At 45.1% G+C, this 16,265-nt stretch overlaps 1 protein-coding gene across 2 annotated transcripts in view; it reads left to right on the forward strand.

Moving 5' to 3' along the window:
* HIVEP1 (HIVEP zinc finger 1) overlaps positions 1 to 16,265 on the forward strand; it is a 285,145-nt gene that overhangs the window by 12,128 nt on the left and 256,752 nt on the right. The gene's annotated exons all lie outside the window — the stretch shown is intronic.

The following is a 16,265-nucleotide window of genomic DNA, read 5'->3' on the forward strand; positions in this document are numbered from 1 at the left end:
ATAGTGCCCACATCCCAGGGTGGCTCAGCGGTGTGGAAATTTTTTAATGTGTGTGCCTCAGATCGGACCAAAGCCATCTGTTCGCTCTGCCAACAAAAATTGAGCCGTGGAAAGGCCAACACTCACGTAGGGACAAGTGCCTTACGAAGGCACCTGGAGAAAAGGCACAAACAGCAATGGGATGGCCACCTGAGCAAAAGCAGCAGCAGCACACAAAAGCAAAGCCACCCTCCTTCTCCTCTTCCTCCTCCATCAGGTGCATTATCTGCTTCTGCCGCTTTCTCCCTTCCACCTTCACAGGCACCCTCCTCCACTCCGCCTCTGCCCTTGAGCGGTTCCTGCTCCTCTGCCCACAGCAGCAGTCAGGTGTCCGTGAAGGAAATGTTTGAGCGGAAGAAGCCAATTTCGGCCAGTCACCCCCTTGCCCGGCGTCTGACAGCTGGCGTGGCGGAACTGTTAGCTCGGCAGCTGTTACCATACCGGCTGGTGGACTCTGAGGCCTTCCGTAAATTTGTGGCCATCGGAACACCGCAGTGGAAGATGCCAGGCCGCACTTATTTTTCGAGAGGCCATACCCCAACTGCACCGTGAAGTTGAGAGGCAAGTGGTGTCATCTCTTGCGAAGAGCGTTGGGTCAAGGGTACACCTGACCACGGATGCCTGGTCTGCCAAGCACGGGCAGGGCCGCTACATTACCTACACAGCCCATTGGGTGAACCTGGTGGTGAACGATGGCAAGCAGGGCGCAGCGGACCAAATTGTGACACCTCCACGGCTTGCAGGCAGGCCTCCTGCCACCTCCTCTCCTCCTGCTACATGCTCTTCGCTGTCCTCCTCCTCCTTGGCTGAGTGGCAGTTCTCCTCTCCAGCTACACAGCCCCAGCTCCGCAGGGCCTATGCTGCATGCCAGGTACGACGGTGTCACGCCATCTTAGACATGGCTTGTCTCAAAGCGGAGAGTCACACTGGAGCAGCTCTCCTGGCTGCTCTTAAGAAACAGGTGGATGAGTGGCTGACCCCGCACCACCTGGAGATAGGCAACGTGGTGTGCGACAACGGCAGCAATCTGCTTGCCGCTTTGCATATGGGGAAGCTGACACACATACCCTGCATGGCACATGTCATGAATCTAGTGGTTCAAAGATTTGTGGCAAAGTACCCTGGCTTAGCGAATGTCCTGAAGCAGGCCAGGAAGTTCTGTGGGCATTTGAGGCGGTCTTACACAGCCATGGCACGCTTTGCGGAAATTCAGCGCAAAAACAACATGCCGGTGAGACGCCTCATTTGCGATAGCCCGACTCGCTGGAACTCGACCCTGCTCATGTTCTCCCGCATGCTAGAACAGAAGAAAGCCGTGACCCACTACCTCTACAACTACAGTAGAATGAAACAGTCTGGGAAGATGGGGATGTTCTGGCCCGACAACTGGACACTGATGGAGAATGCATGCAGGCTCATGCGGCCGTTTGAGGAGGTGACCAACCTGGTGAGCCGCAGTGAGGGCACCATCAGCGACTTAATTCCCTACGCTTACTTCTTGGAGCGTGCTGTGCGTAGAGTGGCGGATGAAGCTGTGAATGAGCGTGACCAGGAACCGTTACGGCAGGAACAGGCATGGGACCAATTTTCATCAGACCCAGCTGTTTCCTCAACACCTGCGGCAGCACAGAGGGGGGAGGAGGAGGAAGAAGAGAAGTCGTGTGCAGAAGACGAATCAGACTCAGAGGATGATGAGCAAGGTGTTTCTTTGGGGGAGGAGGAGGAGGAGGGGACAGCGGCAGGAGAACAACCTCAGCAGGCATCGCAAGGGGCTTGTGCTGCTCAACCTTCCCGTGGTATTGTTCGCGGCTGGGGGGAGGAGGTTGACTTACCTGACGTCACTGAGGAAGAGCAAGAGGAGATGGAGGGTACTGGATCCGACTTTGTGCAGATGTCGTCTTTTATGCTGTCCTGCCTGTTGAGGGACCCCCGTATAAAAAACCTCAAGGGGAATGAGCTGTACTGGGTGGCCACACTACTAGACCCTCGGTACAGGCACAAAGTGGCGGACCTGTTACTAACTCACCGGAAGGTGGAAAGGATGCAGCACATGCAGAACCAGCTGTCAACTATGCTTTACAATGCCTTTAAGGGTGATGTGACGGCACAACGCCAGAAAGGTACCACTGCCACTAATCCTCCTCCCGTGTCCACGCAGTCAAAGACAGGACGCTCCAGCGATCTCATGGTGATGTCGGACATGCGGACGTTCTTTAGTCCAACGCCTCGCCGTAGCCCTTCCGGATCCACCCTCCACCAACGCCTGGAACGGCAGGTAGCCGACTACCTGGCCTTAAGTGTGGATGTAGACACTGCTGTGAACAGCGATGAGGAACCCTTGAACTACTGGGTGCGCAGGCTTGACCTGTGGCCAGAGCTGTCCCAATTTGCCATCCAACTTCTCTCCAAGCGTCCTCTCAGAAAGGACCTTCAGCGCAGCTGGAGGCATTGTCACAGAGAAGAGAAGTCGCCTAAGTCACAAAAGTGTTAAGTACCTCACCTTTATCAAAATGAATGAGGCATGGATCCCGGAGGGCTGCTGCCCGCCCCAAGACTAAGTCAGTCCCCGCACATACAGCATCTCTGCCTGCACGCCGTGTGACTGGCTGCCTGGCCTGCCCCAAAAAGACTAAGTCGCTCCCAGTCCCTCCACACAGCATGTCTGCCTGCAGGCCGCTTGACTACCTTCTCCGCCACCACCAACAGGGTCCGGGACTCCAGGCGGATTGCTGAATTTTTTAGGCCGCTGCTAGCAGCGGCCGCTGTAGTAATTTTTCGGGTGCGTGTACATGACTGCCTAATTTTTCTGGCTGCACTGCGGGCAGCTGCAACAACAAAAGAAAAGGCATGTACTTGCGCCCATTCCCCTTCGTGATCATTACCTTGCCGTGGTGAAGGGGCTTGCGTATCACAATGGAGCAATGACCGGCGCCTAGATGAGTGTCTCGGGGGGCACACCCACGATAATAAGGTCGTTGCCTCATTGTGGTCAGACCAAATTTGATCAGCTGGACAGTCACTGTTCTGTCATTCAGCTACATCAGCCAGGTGACCATATGGGCTGTAAAGCCACCAAAACCTGCATTCTCGCCATGGTGCGCACCAGTAAAGCACGGCCGTCACTACACAAACAGCTGTTTGCGGTGCGTTACACGATGAGTTTGGTGTGTCAGTGTGAAGCAGTACCTTAATTACACTACCTGATTGATGTATACACATGCAAGATGTTTGAAAGCACTTTAGGCCTGTCATTTAGCATTCAATGTGATTTCTGCCCTTAAAACGCTGCTTTGCGTCAAATCCAGATTTTTCCCGGGGACTTTTGGCATGTATCCCACTCCGCCATGCTCCCCTCCAGGTGTTAGACCCCTTGAAACATCTTTTCCATCACTTTTGTGGCCAGCATAATTCTTTTTTTTTTTTCAAAGTTCGCATCCCCATTGAAGTCTATTGCGGTTCGCGAACTTTAACGCGAACCGAACCTTTCGCGAAAGTTCGCGAACCCGGTTCGCGAACCGAAAATCGGAGGTTCGGCCCAACTCTACCTAAATATTGCCTTCAATTACTTTTGTTTGTTCCCAAAAATGAAAGAAACCTTGCTTAGGGAACAAAATTCTGTGCTTGACACTGCAGCCATATCATTTGCCTGTTCAGTGAGTATTTTGGGATCAGGGGAAAGATTTTTTTAAAGGTTTGTAATGCATTAGAGCAGAACTGGTAAATGTTGGTTGAAGTAGAGGGATCTATGTTGAAAGTGAAGAGGGTGTAATGAATGAAGCTGGGAGAACACTTGTCTGCGGAGCTTTCTGCCATGTTCCTTTCTGCATTTTTTTCCTGAATAAGTGGTTTTTCATTTGCGTTTTATATGTGTGTTTTTTGTACGTTTCTGTTTTGTGTTAATGCGTAAATATTTTCATTCAACCAGAGCTGTGGAGTCGATACAAAAATCATCCAACTCCTCAGTTTATGAAACCTCCGACTCCAGTTACCCAAAATTGCTCCGACTACTTAGTCTAATACTTCAACAAGTGAAAAAAAAGCAAAAAACATAATTTCAGGATGCATGCAACTTGCGATTTATATGCGTTTTTCAATTTTCCATAGGATAGCATTGTAAGCGAATTACATGCAATTTGCATACAGTATGCGGGAAGAAGGTGCTAGCTGTGTGATTTTAAAATGCATGTAATATTGTACTGGAAATTACACACCAATGCAATGTTTGTGCAGCCTCTGCAGAAAATGCATGCGATTCTAGTTAGGGTGCTCCCTGCCTGAAATGTTGTCTCATACTGTATAGTGAAGAATGTATTAAAAGCCCCGTATAGAATGGGAAGAGTCAGGGCCTGTGAAAGTCAGGAAGATGGCTAATGCAGTACAACTTTTCACATGGCCTGGCTAAAGTCCAATTACTTATTATTATTATTATTATTATTTAAAAATGATGTAGTCATCTAAGCAGAATGATGTAATATTGAATTAGAAGGCCTCTAATCACATTACCATACTGGAGCTGTATGATCTCAGAAACTTCAAGTATATTCAACAGACAACTGTGTTTCGTACACTTTATAGATTTGAATTCACAAATACAGTTACAAGCTTTTGTTGAATAAAAGGCAAATTATTAGTAAAACTTGCATAATGATTACATCAAATAGGTTTGTATGTTATTCTTTACTGGAAAGCAAATGATTGCTTCTACTACCAGATGTACTGCTGCACTGTGATATAACTCACATTATGAGCTTTAAGTGCTTTGATGTTTACATAATTCCTTTCAGATGTAAAGAAAAGTCTTCATCTTCTAGGCATGCAAATATTGAAATGACTGTCTAGTATATTGTAAGTAATAAATACATTAAAATCAGTTCTAATTTAATGAAAAAGCTGTTCTTTTCAGGCATGAAAAAAACTACTTTCTGGCCCTTGAAATCCCCCCTAAATTGGCCCTTCAGTCCACAGCGTCAGGTTAGAGGAGGAGATGCTAGGAGTGCACAGAGGGGAGGGGGATGCCCAATGACGTCATTGGAAAGCTTAAGCAATAGACGGTGGGCTGGGTCAGACGGATCCCCCTGACAACCCCTCCACCGCCCAATCACATGACTGAAACCCTGCCAAAAGCTTTTTCATAGTGTCAGACTGCAAATGCAGCCCTTTCCACCTCCTCTAGCACAAACACAATGCTGTGGACTAGTGTCAGATTAGAGCAAGGTCACCCGTGCTGACAACCTTGAATACATTTTTTGTTATAATTCATAGTATGTTATTTTACTTTTACAGCTATTGTAACAAACATGTAACTGCAAGTATAACACAACTACTAGATACTTGCTTTCATTAGATTTATCAGTACTCTTACATTGACATTTTAAGTAAAGCAGAGCGGGCAGGATTTGGTCACGGTTTACATTCACCAGACAGAACATTTCCATCTGTTTGGCCTTAGGCATGAATTCTCACAAGAATTCCTGTAAAGAAAGCAAAGTGCTGCAGCACCCAAAATAACGCATGAGATGTTAGAATGTCCATGTATTCTGATAACTGCAAGGGGAAAATGTTTTAGCTCAGCGTATCCAAATGCATAATTACTTAGAATAGCTAAGGCACAGGTACAAACGATACTCTCGTGTACTTACCCAGTGAATGTGCTGGATAGGCTGTAGTACATTGTCTCAGATAAGCGCTGTACACTGGTCAGCCACAATATTAAAATCACTGACAGATGAAGTGAATAATACAAGTTATCTTGTTTTTGTTAAAGGGTGGGATATGTTAAGTAATCAGGGAATAGTTAGTTCTTTAAATGTGTTGGAAAAATATATATCTAATGGAACGAGACAAGGGTGTCCCCTTTCACCACTCATTTTCGTTCTGATTATGGAAACGTTGGCAGAGTATATACGCATCAATCCTCTTATTGAAGGGATTACCTACAAAAAACATACTTCAAAAATTAATCTTTTTGCGGACGATGTATTGCTTACAATCTCGAACCCAGCTAGATCTTTGTCGGCTGTTCACTCAGCGCTTTCTGATTTTTCAAAAGTTTCCATGTACAAAATAAACAAACTGTTACGATCGCTTCTGCAGCGTTTACTGCTGGCTGCAGTGGTATTGCAACCCAAGCAGTTCTGATGTCATTACATGCATTTGCTTGCATAGTTTGGTTTGCACTTAAACTGGTTGCTGATTCCATCTGCAGTCGCTCTGAAGTTAATGACAGTTTAATATGCTTTTGTGAAAACAAACATTGTCTGCTGCAATGGAGTGGCAATCCCTTTCCTGCAGGCTGCATATCATTGTCTGCCTTTTCCTGCTGTCAGCCTGTGATTAATTACCATTCACTTGTGTGGGAATCTGCATGTCTGCTCCCATTGGATGACCTCAGTATAAAGAACTGCTTCCTGCAATGCTCCATGGGCTACCATAGTCTCAGATTCTGTCTGTTACTCTGCTCGTGCCCCACCTCGTTCCTAGTCCGTGTGGACTGCGCTGACTCCTGTGAAGGGGTCAGCGAGTCCTCCTAGTTCTGCTCTTGTTCTAGAAGTTGTTACTCTGCTTGTCTTGTGTCATATATTGGTTCATCGCCAATATATACGCATACTTGCACGCTTTGTTATTTTTCTTGTATTCGTGTTACGTTGATACATCAGTGTCGCTGATATATACGTACACGAACTGTTAATATCCTGTGTTCAGTTAGTCAGCCTTCCAGCACGTTTTGGTAGTTTGCGCGTATCGTGATCACCCGTGCTGAGTTAGTATCCTGCTCCTGGTTCTGTTTGTGGATTGCGTTCATCTCTGCAAAGAGATAGCGAATCCTTCTGAGTCCTGTTCCCTGTATTGCTCCAGTCCTAGTCAGTGTTCCTGCTTATGTCATATATCGGTTCATTGCCGATATATACATATGTTAGTCAGACGTTACAAATAGTTTCATTGATAGCTGTAATTGTAATACGCTAGGAAAACTTACTTATTGTATATTTGTCTGTGTAACGTTCATCTATCTTGATCCTGCTATTTCCTGACTATCCTGTCCTGTCTTTGTGAGGCACGCCATCGCTGCAACACATTGGCTGCCTCATTCCAGTCTGTCTTGTTGTGGACGCTTGCTGGCACTAAGTAGTGGCTAGTTAAGCAAGCGTTCATTCTGTCTACCTGTCCTGATCTCCTCAGGCCTGGGTTATGCGCTCAGCGCTACTTTGCGCTGAGACGTTATCACGAAAGTATTGTTTGTGGCTGTTCGGATCTGCACCGGCTCTGTGCACCACAATCTCCTATTGGAGTCAGTCCTCTCCTCCACTAAACTGGGGATATCCTGATTCCTTGTGCTGGTGTGTGTACCTCCTTCACGTCAGGTTATGTGTTGCATGCTGACTGTGGAGAATACACCTCCAAGCCTAACACAAACACAAATCCACACTAATGGGAATCTATATCACTGAATCATTGAAAACACAGATTTCTAAAGAATATCCATTTCCATGGGCTAAAACGGGTATTGACTATTTGGGGATAACTGTTCTGCCTTCAATCAGCAAAATATACTCTGCCAACTTTCCTAAACTATTACAATCAGTAAAAGCGGATCTTGCAAAAATTAGTCCATATGACTGTTGCAATTTCTGGTAAAATTGCTGCATATAAGATGTCTGTTTTCCCTAAAATTTTATATTATTTTAGAACCATCCCAATAACGCTACCTCAAAGATTTTTTACTGACCTTAACTCAATAATATCACAATATATATGGAAAAAGAAAAAACATAGAATTTCCCTCAAGACACTTTTCACCCCAAGCAAATTAGGAGGATTTGGATTACCAAACCCGCAAAATTATCATAGAGCTTCTCTGTTAGATATGTCACAATATTGGATGGATAACTCTCCTTGTAAACTATGGGCCCAACTAGAAAGAGATCTTATTGGGTATCCACCTAGTAATATTTTGTATCTCAATTTTTTGAAGCTTCCTATACACTCTCCTAATCATCCCATAGCTTCCGCCACTCACATGGCCTGGGACCATATCACCAAATGTGTTGGAAAAATAGGCAAGTTTAAGGATTTATCTGATTGACTTTGATGGCCTTACTGTGAAGGCTTAGATGACTGGGTCAGAACGTCTTCAGAACAGTAGAAATTGTGGCGTGTTCCTGATACGCAGTGGAGAGTAATTACCAAAAGATGTCCAAGGTAGGACAACAGGGAATGTGGCATCAGGGTCATGCATGTTAACGTAACATTGGTGTGTGTGTGTGTGTGTGTGTGTGTGTGTGTAGCAAAGTCTAGCATATCTGGTTTGATTTCACAGAGGACCTATTGCAGCACAACTTGCTGAAAAACTTAAAAACTTGCTGACTGGAAGAAAACGGTGTCAGGACACAGTGCATTGCTCTGGCTTTTTTTCCTCTAGGGGCCAGCAGTTTCCAGTGCGATGTGGCATTCTGGGGGTCGGCGTTATAATTCTCTATGGAGAAACACATGGGTTGTCCACAGGAAAGCTACAGACATCAAATTTTCTTCCCTGGCGCATGCACAATTTCCTGTATGAAATGGAAACAACCTAATGATTTTCTATGGGCCGCCACGTGTAATGCAGATTACATGTGCATTCAGTTTCTAGAAATATGAGATGTTGGGAGCTTGGAACACTGGAAGTAGAAGAGGCTCTGCAGGCCGAGCTCTTTGTGGAATAGTGCTGGTGCAGTGAAGATAAAGCAGCACTTACCTATAAAACTCTTACCATCCTATAAAAATGTGAGCAGAGGATAGTAAGAGTTATGGGCTAGTGCATTACTAGTAGTATTTTTATTTTAACCTTAGTAAGGTCTTGTAGCCCATCTAAAGTAACCCCTCCCCTGGCCATGACTTTCTTTAGGGCCCATTTCCACTAGCATGGTAATCAGGCCGAATCCACAGAGTTTCCCTGCAGGCATATCGCGCCGGGAAACTCTGCCATAGGGAATAATGGTGCCGCTGGCGGAATTGCTTTCCATAGCGATTCACCTAACATTGCTGTCAGTTTTCGTGCGAGTGGCAGCGAATCCCATAGCCTTGCATGGCACGGCTTCCGGGATTTGGCAGCGTACTCGCAGAAGAGGAAGTGCCGCCGTGCGTCTCGTAAGATGCGCAATAGCTTATGGAAACAGGGCCTTACTTTGTCAGCTGTAACTGATAAAGCTGAGTACTACAGCACTTTAGATTTTGATCAGATTTCTAAGAGAAATGGTAACTATTGACACTCCTTGATAAAGCATAAGGCTACATTTCCACCAGGGCTGTGGAGTCTGAGTAATTTTGGGTACCTGGAGTAAGTGGTTTTAATAAACGGAGGAGTCGGAGTCGGATGATTTTTGTACCAACTCCACAGCCCTGATTTCCACTGAGTACCAGCGTCTGTCTCCTAGACGCAGGTGACTCTGCTGATGCAAATATTCATCCAAATACCCCTTCCGTGCTTAAATGTGGCATTGGGCATTCGGATGTGATGTGCAAAAAAATTCAGCAGATTAAATAGTTTTTCCCTTGCATGCCAATCGGAATCAGCCTATTGATTTTAATAGCTGATAATTCTGCTTTCAAATTCACACACGGATTAGCAAAGGGGATCACGGCCAGTGGAAATAATACTCAAAAGATTATGAATAATAACCTTTAGTCTATAGTAGAACAACACAGCCAGTTGGGAATGTAACAGCACACTTTGCTGCAGTTCTATTCATCTGAATGCATGCTTTAACTATCCCATAAGATTTATCCAAAGCAGTAGTTTTTTTTTTTTTAAGCGTACCCCGAGACAACTAAAAAAGTGGGCTTTATACCACTGACCAACAGTCCAGTCTGTTTTCTACAAGTAAGGCCTCTCACTCACTCTATACGCTGAAAAACTGATGTGAAAGAGGCACTACGGCAAATTATTCACGTTTTAATTTATAGAAAAAAATAAACATGCATATGGTGAAGGTGTTTAAAAAAGAAATTAACCAAATTATGCAGAGCTTGTATATAACTAACATAATCCATGGCATCCACTTGTGTAGTGTCGGGCTTGGCGAGTTATCAGCTCACAGCTCAGCTCCTTTGCCCCGATCTACCACCACCTTCTTCACACTATGTGGCGCGTCCACACTTGAACGGGAGGTGAAGAGCAACACCTGCCCGACTTCAGTTACACCCAGGCCTTGTAGGTGCAAGGTATATGAGCTGAACGTAGAGTGAACTATGTAACTCACCAGAACCTAACAGGATATAGCGAAAGACCAGTAACAAGCCGAGATCAAACACGTTTATATCAGATGTATCGAGGTACACTAGGAGCAGGCAATAACAGGGTCAGGCAATCCAAGGTCGATGCAGGCGGCAGACAGAGAGTGGTCAGATTCCAGGCAGAGGGTTGGTACAGGCGGCAGACAGAGAGTAGTCAGATTCCATGCAAAGGGTCGATACACAAATAATACAATACAAGTTATCACACCAGCAAAAGCACACAGCCAAAGCTATCACGGACAACATGCAAGTGTCCAAGCAGGGTTTAATACTGGCAGGTCCAATCAGTGGCAGGCCACACAACACAGCAGCCAATCACACAGTTTGCAGCCCTGCCTGAGTGTCAGCTGACTAAGACTGTCAGCTGACACTAACTTTTATATTTCCTCAGAGAATAGGACGGACATCTGCTCTAGAACGTCCGTCCCCCTTCAGTGCTGAAATGCACAGGACCAGAAGCAGCGCGCGCAGCCCCGTCAGGAAGGACGCCCGCGTTGCTAGGGGCTGCACATGCAGAGGAGGAAGAGACAGAGCAGCTTGTCTCTAGCCGCGGGAACCCTCATCGTGGGCTCCTACATGTAAGTCCCTTACATGTAGTTAGCAATGAAGATGCTGCCCAGCCCATTTAGTTGTGGTAGGTGTCTAAAGTAACTGCTGATTTTGAGAACATTTTATCTCTCTAGATGGTGGAGGTAGGATCAGTAGTTTGTTTTTCCCTTCGTTTCCCTCAGACTGCTGCATTAGATATTCTAGCTAGCTAGGTTGCTGGTACTAGCAGCATCGCGTCTAAGCGTCTTACCAAGCTCTTCTGCCGACACCTACAGGGGCTTGCAAAAGTATTCGGCCCCCTTAAAGTTTTCCACATTTTGTCATATTACTGCCACAAACGTGAATCAATTTTATTGGAATTTCACATGAAAGACTAAAACAAGGTGGTGTACACGTGAGAAGTGAAAAAAATCATACATGATTCCAAACATTTTTTTTACAAATCAATAACTGCAAAATGGAGTGTACGTAATTGTTCAGCCCCCTTTGGTCTGAGTGCAGTCAGTTGCCCTTAGACATTGCCTGATGAGTGCTAATGGCTAAATAGAGTGCACCTGTGTGTAATCTAATGTCAGTACAAATACAGCTGCTCTGTGATGGCCTCAGAGGTTGTCTAAGAGAATATTGGGAGCAACAACACCATGATGTCCAAAGAACACACCAGACAGGTCAGGGATAAAGTTATTGCGAAATTTAAAGCAGGCTTAGGCTATAAAAAGATTTCCAAAGCCTTGAACATCCCACGGAGCACTGTTCAAACGATCATTCAGAAATAGGAGTATGACACAACTGTAAGCCTACCAAGACAAGGCCATCCACCTAAACTCACAGGCCGAACAAGTAGAGCGCTGATCAGAAATGTGTCAAGAGGCCCATGGTGACTGTGGACGAACTGCAGAGATCTATAGCTCAGGTGGGGGAATCTGTCCATAAGACAACTATTAGTCATACACTGCACAAAATTGGCCTTTATGGAAGAGTGGCAAGAAGAAAGCTATTGTTAACAGAAAAGCATAAAAAGTCCCGTTTGCAGTTTGCCACAAGCCACGTGGGGGACACAGCAAACATGTGGAAGAAGGTGCTCTGGTCAGATGAGACCAAAACTGAACTTTTTGGCCAAAATGCAAAACGCTATGTGTGGCGGAAAACTAACACTGCACATCACTCTGAACACACCATCCCCACTGTCAAATATGGTGGTGGCAGCATCATGCTAGGGGGGTGCATCTCTTCAGCAGGGACAGGGAAGCTGGTCAGAGTTGATGGGAAGATGGATGGAGTCAAATACAGGGCAATCTTGGAAGAAAACCTCTTGGAGTCTGCAAAAGACTTGAGACTGGGGCGGAGGTTCACCTTCCAGCAGGACAACGATCCTAAACATAAAAACAGGGCAACAATGGAACGGTTTAAAACAAAACATATCCATGTGTTAGAATGTCCCAGTCAAAGTCCAGATCTAAATCCAATTGTAAATCTGTGGCAAGATCTGATAACTGCTGTTCACAAACGCTGTCCATCTAATCTGACTGAGCTGGAGCTGTTTTGCAAAGAAGAATCGGCAAGGATTTCAGTCTCTAGATGTGCAAAGCTGGTAGACACATACCCTAAAAGACTGGCAGCGGTAATTGCTCAGGGGGCTGAATAATTACACACACCCCACTTTGCAGTTATTTATTTGTAAAAAAATGTTTGGAATCATGTATGATTTTCGTTCCACTTTTCACATGTACAGCACTTTGTATTGGTCTTTCACGTGGAATTCCAATATAATTGATTCATGTTTGTGGCAGTAATGTGACAAAATGTGGAAAACTTCAAGGGGGCCAAATTTTGCAAGCCACTGTATGTGTTTCCGTCCTGCACTCGAGTACTGAACATTGTAAAAGCAGAGATGCACAGTACTCTCGTGCTGGATGAACACACATAGGTGTCCCAAGAAAATCCTGCCTGAGTGCTGGGGTCCTCAGAAGCTGCTAGTAACTGCTAGCTATAGAGTAACCTATGCAGTGGCATGAGAGAAACAATGAAGGTAGGAACCAACCACTGTTCCTACTTCCACCACACAGGGAGATAAATTGTTCTCAAAACCAGTAACTTTAGACATCCCACAACTAAATGGACTGAGTGCTTGATTATTTCTATAAATTAAAAAATGCTTAAAGAAAACCTGAAATGAAAAATAAAACTCAAAATAAACATACCTCTGTCATACTTGCCTCCACTGTAGTGTGTTCATCAATCTTTCTCCTCTCCTGCATCCTGTTTGTCTACTGTGATTAATGTAATGCTCTGTCCTCCATTTTAAAAATGGTGATGACCCTGTAACAGCTTACGGGTCAGTTCTCCGTTAACCATTAATATCTCTTGAGCCATAGGGAAACATGGACAGTTATCTTGCACATCAGTTGTCCTTTCAGTTATAATTGACAGCAAGTGATATAGGGGAAAAGGTTTTTTTAGCTCTTATCAGAACTGAAAGGAATCATTTAGAAGAAAATGGTGAGCTTCTGAGAGGAACTGACAGCAAGGTAAGCATTTAATATGCATTTGTAGGTACCGGTATATTGTGCTTATTTTAAGCAATTTTTACTTAGTTCAGGTTCACTTTAAAGGTCCAGAGTGTCCCTTTTTAACTGATCAGGTATTCCATAGCAGTGCATTGTTAAAAAGCTTTAAAGGGATACTGTAGGGGGGTCGGGGGAAAATGAGTTGAACTTACCTGGGGCTTCTAATGGTCCCCCGCAGACATCCTGTGCTCGCGCAGCCACTCAACGATGCTCCGGCCCTGCCTCCGGTTCACTTCTGGAATTTCAGACTTTAAAGTCTGAAAACCACTGCGCCTGCGTTGCCGTGTCCTCGCTCTCACTGATGTCACCAGGAGCATACTGCGAAGGCCCAGTATGGTCTGTGCCTGCGCAGTATGCTCCTGGTGACATCAGCGGGAGCGAGGACACGGCAACGCAGGCACAGTGGTTTTCCGACTTTAAAGTCTGAAATTCCAGAGGTGACCCAGAGGCGGGGCCGGAGCATTGGTGAGTGGCTGCGCGGGCACAGGATGTATGCAGGGGACCATTATAAGCCCCGGGTAAGTTCAACTCATTTTCCCCCGACCCCCCCCTACAGTATCCCTTTAAGTTAAAATGCATATAATGTGTACTGAGCCATAGAGAAACATGCACGTTGCCTTCACATAGGAGGAAAAGTTAAAGAGAAACTCCGACCAAAAATTGAACTTTATCCCAATCAGTAGTTGATACCCCCTTTTACATGAGAAATCTATTTCTTTTCACAAACAGACCATCAGGGGGCACTGTATGACTGATATTGTGGTGAAACCCCTCCCACAAGTAACCCCTCCCACAAGAAAAGTTCGAACTTTTGTGGGAAATAGCTGTTTACAGCTGTTTCCAACTGCCAAAAACCATGTAGCAGCTACGTCACCTGCCAACAGTAAAATGTTCACTGGAGTTCCTCTTTAATTGCATATGCGCCCTTGTGAGAAAGCGTCTAAGGACGGGTTTCCACTTGCAAAGTGATGCGAGTGTGGCTACTCAGCCGCATCGCATCACTTCTGCCGCCGGCCGCATCACTTCCGCATCTCCCGATGCGGAAGTGTATTGAGAGGATAGGATGCGGCCGTGCGAAAATCTGCAGCATGTTGAAGATTATCGGATCGCACCGCTCCGCACACTGGCGTGCATGTGTTTCAGCACACCCGCGGTACGATGCGGCTATTTAGCCGCATCGTACCGCTCCTAGTGGAAACGAGCCATAAGCTTTCACTAAAATCTGTTGCTGTCAGTTAGAATCAAGCAGCCCATCAGTTGTCTGTTCAATTATAATTGACAGCAACTGATTTAGTGTGAAAGCACCATTAGACACTTTCTCCTAAGGGCCCATATGTAATTAACTTTTTCACCTAGGTTTTCTCCTTTGAGAATTTTTCATCTTCTCTTCAAAATAACTTTTCAGCACTTAACAATTGAAAAAGTACCAAAAGTAGGTCTCACGACATCCTACTGGACCCTTCTGCAGTCCTGCTGGCGGCTTCGCTAATGCGCCGACTTCAGGTGAAGTCGTGCTTGTGCGCCCCCATCGTGTCATCACGCCGATCGCCGTAAGAGTCCTGTGCATGCGCAGTCCAATCTTTAGAGAACCACGCATGCGCAAGACTTTTACGGCGACCGGTATGATGACACGACGGGTGCGCGGTGGGGAAACACACGTGCGACTTTAACCAAAGTTGCCCCATTTTCAGAGCCCGCCAGCAGGACTGGGGAAGGGGCCAGGAGGATCCCGGGGGACCTCACGGGCTACGGTGGGCTGGAGGAAGCCCCAGGTAAGTCCAGTTTTCTTTCTTTTTTTTTTCCACCGCTCAGGATAACCTCAATGTCTGGTTCAGTAGTGGCTTGACACAAGCAATGCGACAGTTGTGGCCCATTCCCCATATACTTCTCTGTGTGGTGGCTTTTGAAGCAGTGGCAGTGTACAATATTAAACTTTTTAAAAAACATTCTAATTTTTGAGAGGTTTTAATTGACTGTTTAGACCACAATCCGCAAACGTGTAAAAAAAAAAAAAAATGTTTAAAAATATATCACTCTGTGTGTAATGAATTTATATTCTATACGAGGTTCACTTTTTGAATTGAATTATTGAAATAAATTAACTTTTTGATATTATTCTAATTTATTGAGATGAGCTAGTGTAAAATTAACCTTTTCCCATTTAAAATGTGCTGTAAACAAACTTTTTTTTCTTTTTACTACTACTATGCAACCCTTACAGTAGGCGTTATGAAGCTGATGGCGCTGAATCTTGGACAGATTTTAGATTAGTTCATTTCCTCATGGGGAAATTCTCAAAGTTTCCTTTACTTTTCAAAAGCACTATCTGCCAAAGATATGTATAAAGGGGTCAGTCACCCTGGCTACTTGTGTGGTCATTATTCCGGCAGTTGGATGGCCTTTCAGGAAATCCTTGAGCCCTTAGAGAGGAACTGTCACGGAAATTTTAAAATTTAAAACACATATAAATAAAAAGTACATTTCTTCCAGAGTAAAATGAGCCATACATTACTTCTCTCCTCTGTTGCTGTCACTTACAGTAAGCAGTAGAAATCTGACATTACCGACAGGTTTTGGACTTGCCCATCTTCTCGTAGGGAGGTTCTCAGGGTTTTCTTTATTTTTAAAAGCACTAGTGAATGGCAGTTGCTCCATCCAACTGCCAAAATAGTGTGCAACGCGCAGGGAAGCTGACCAGCATTTTTGTATTAATCATTTTCAGGGAATGTCTTTATAAAGAATAAAGGCCATTCTGAGAATCCCCCATGAAGCGATGAACTAGCCCAAAACCTGTCAGTTCTGTCAGATTTCAACTACCTACTGTAAGTGACAGCAACA

This window comes from Hyperolius riggenbachi, chromosome 5 (assembly GCF_040937935.1).
Source record: "Hyperolius riggenbachi isolate aHypRig1 chromosome 5, aHypRig1.pri, whole genome shotgun sequence".
Classification (NCBI taxonomy): domain Eukaryota; kingdom Metazoa; phylum Chordata; class Amphibia; order Anura; family Hyperoliidae; genus Hyperolius; species Hyperolius riggenbachi.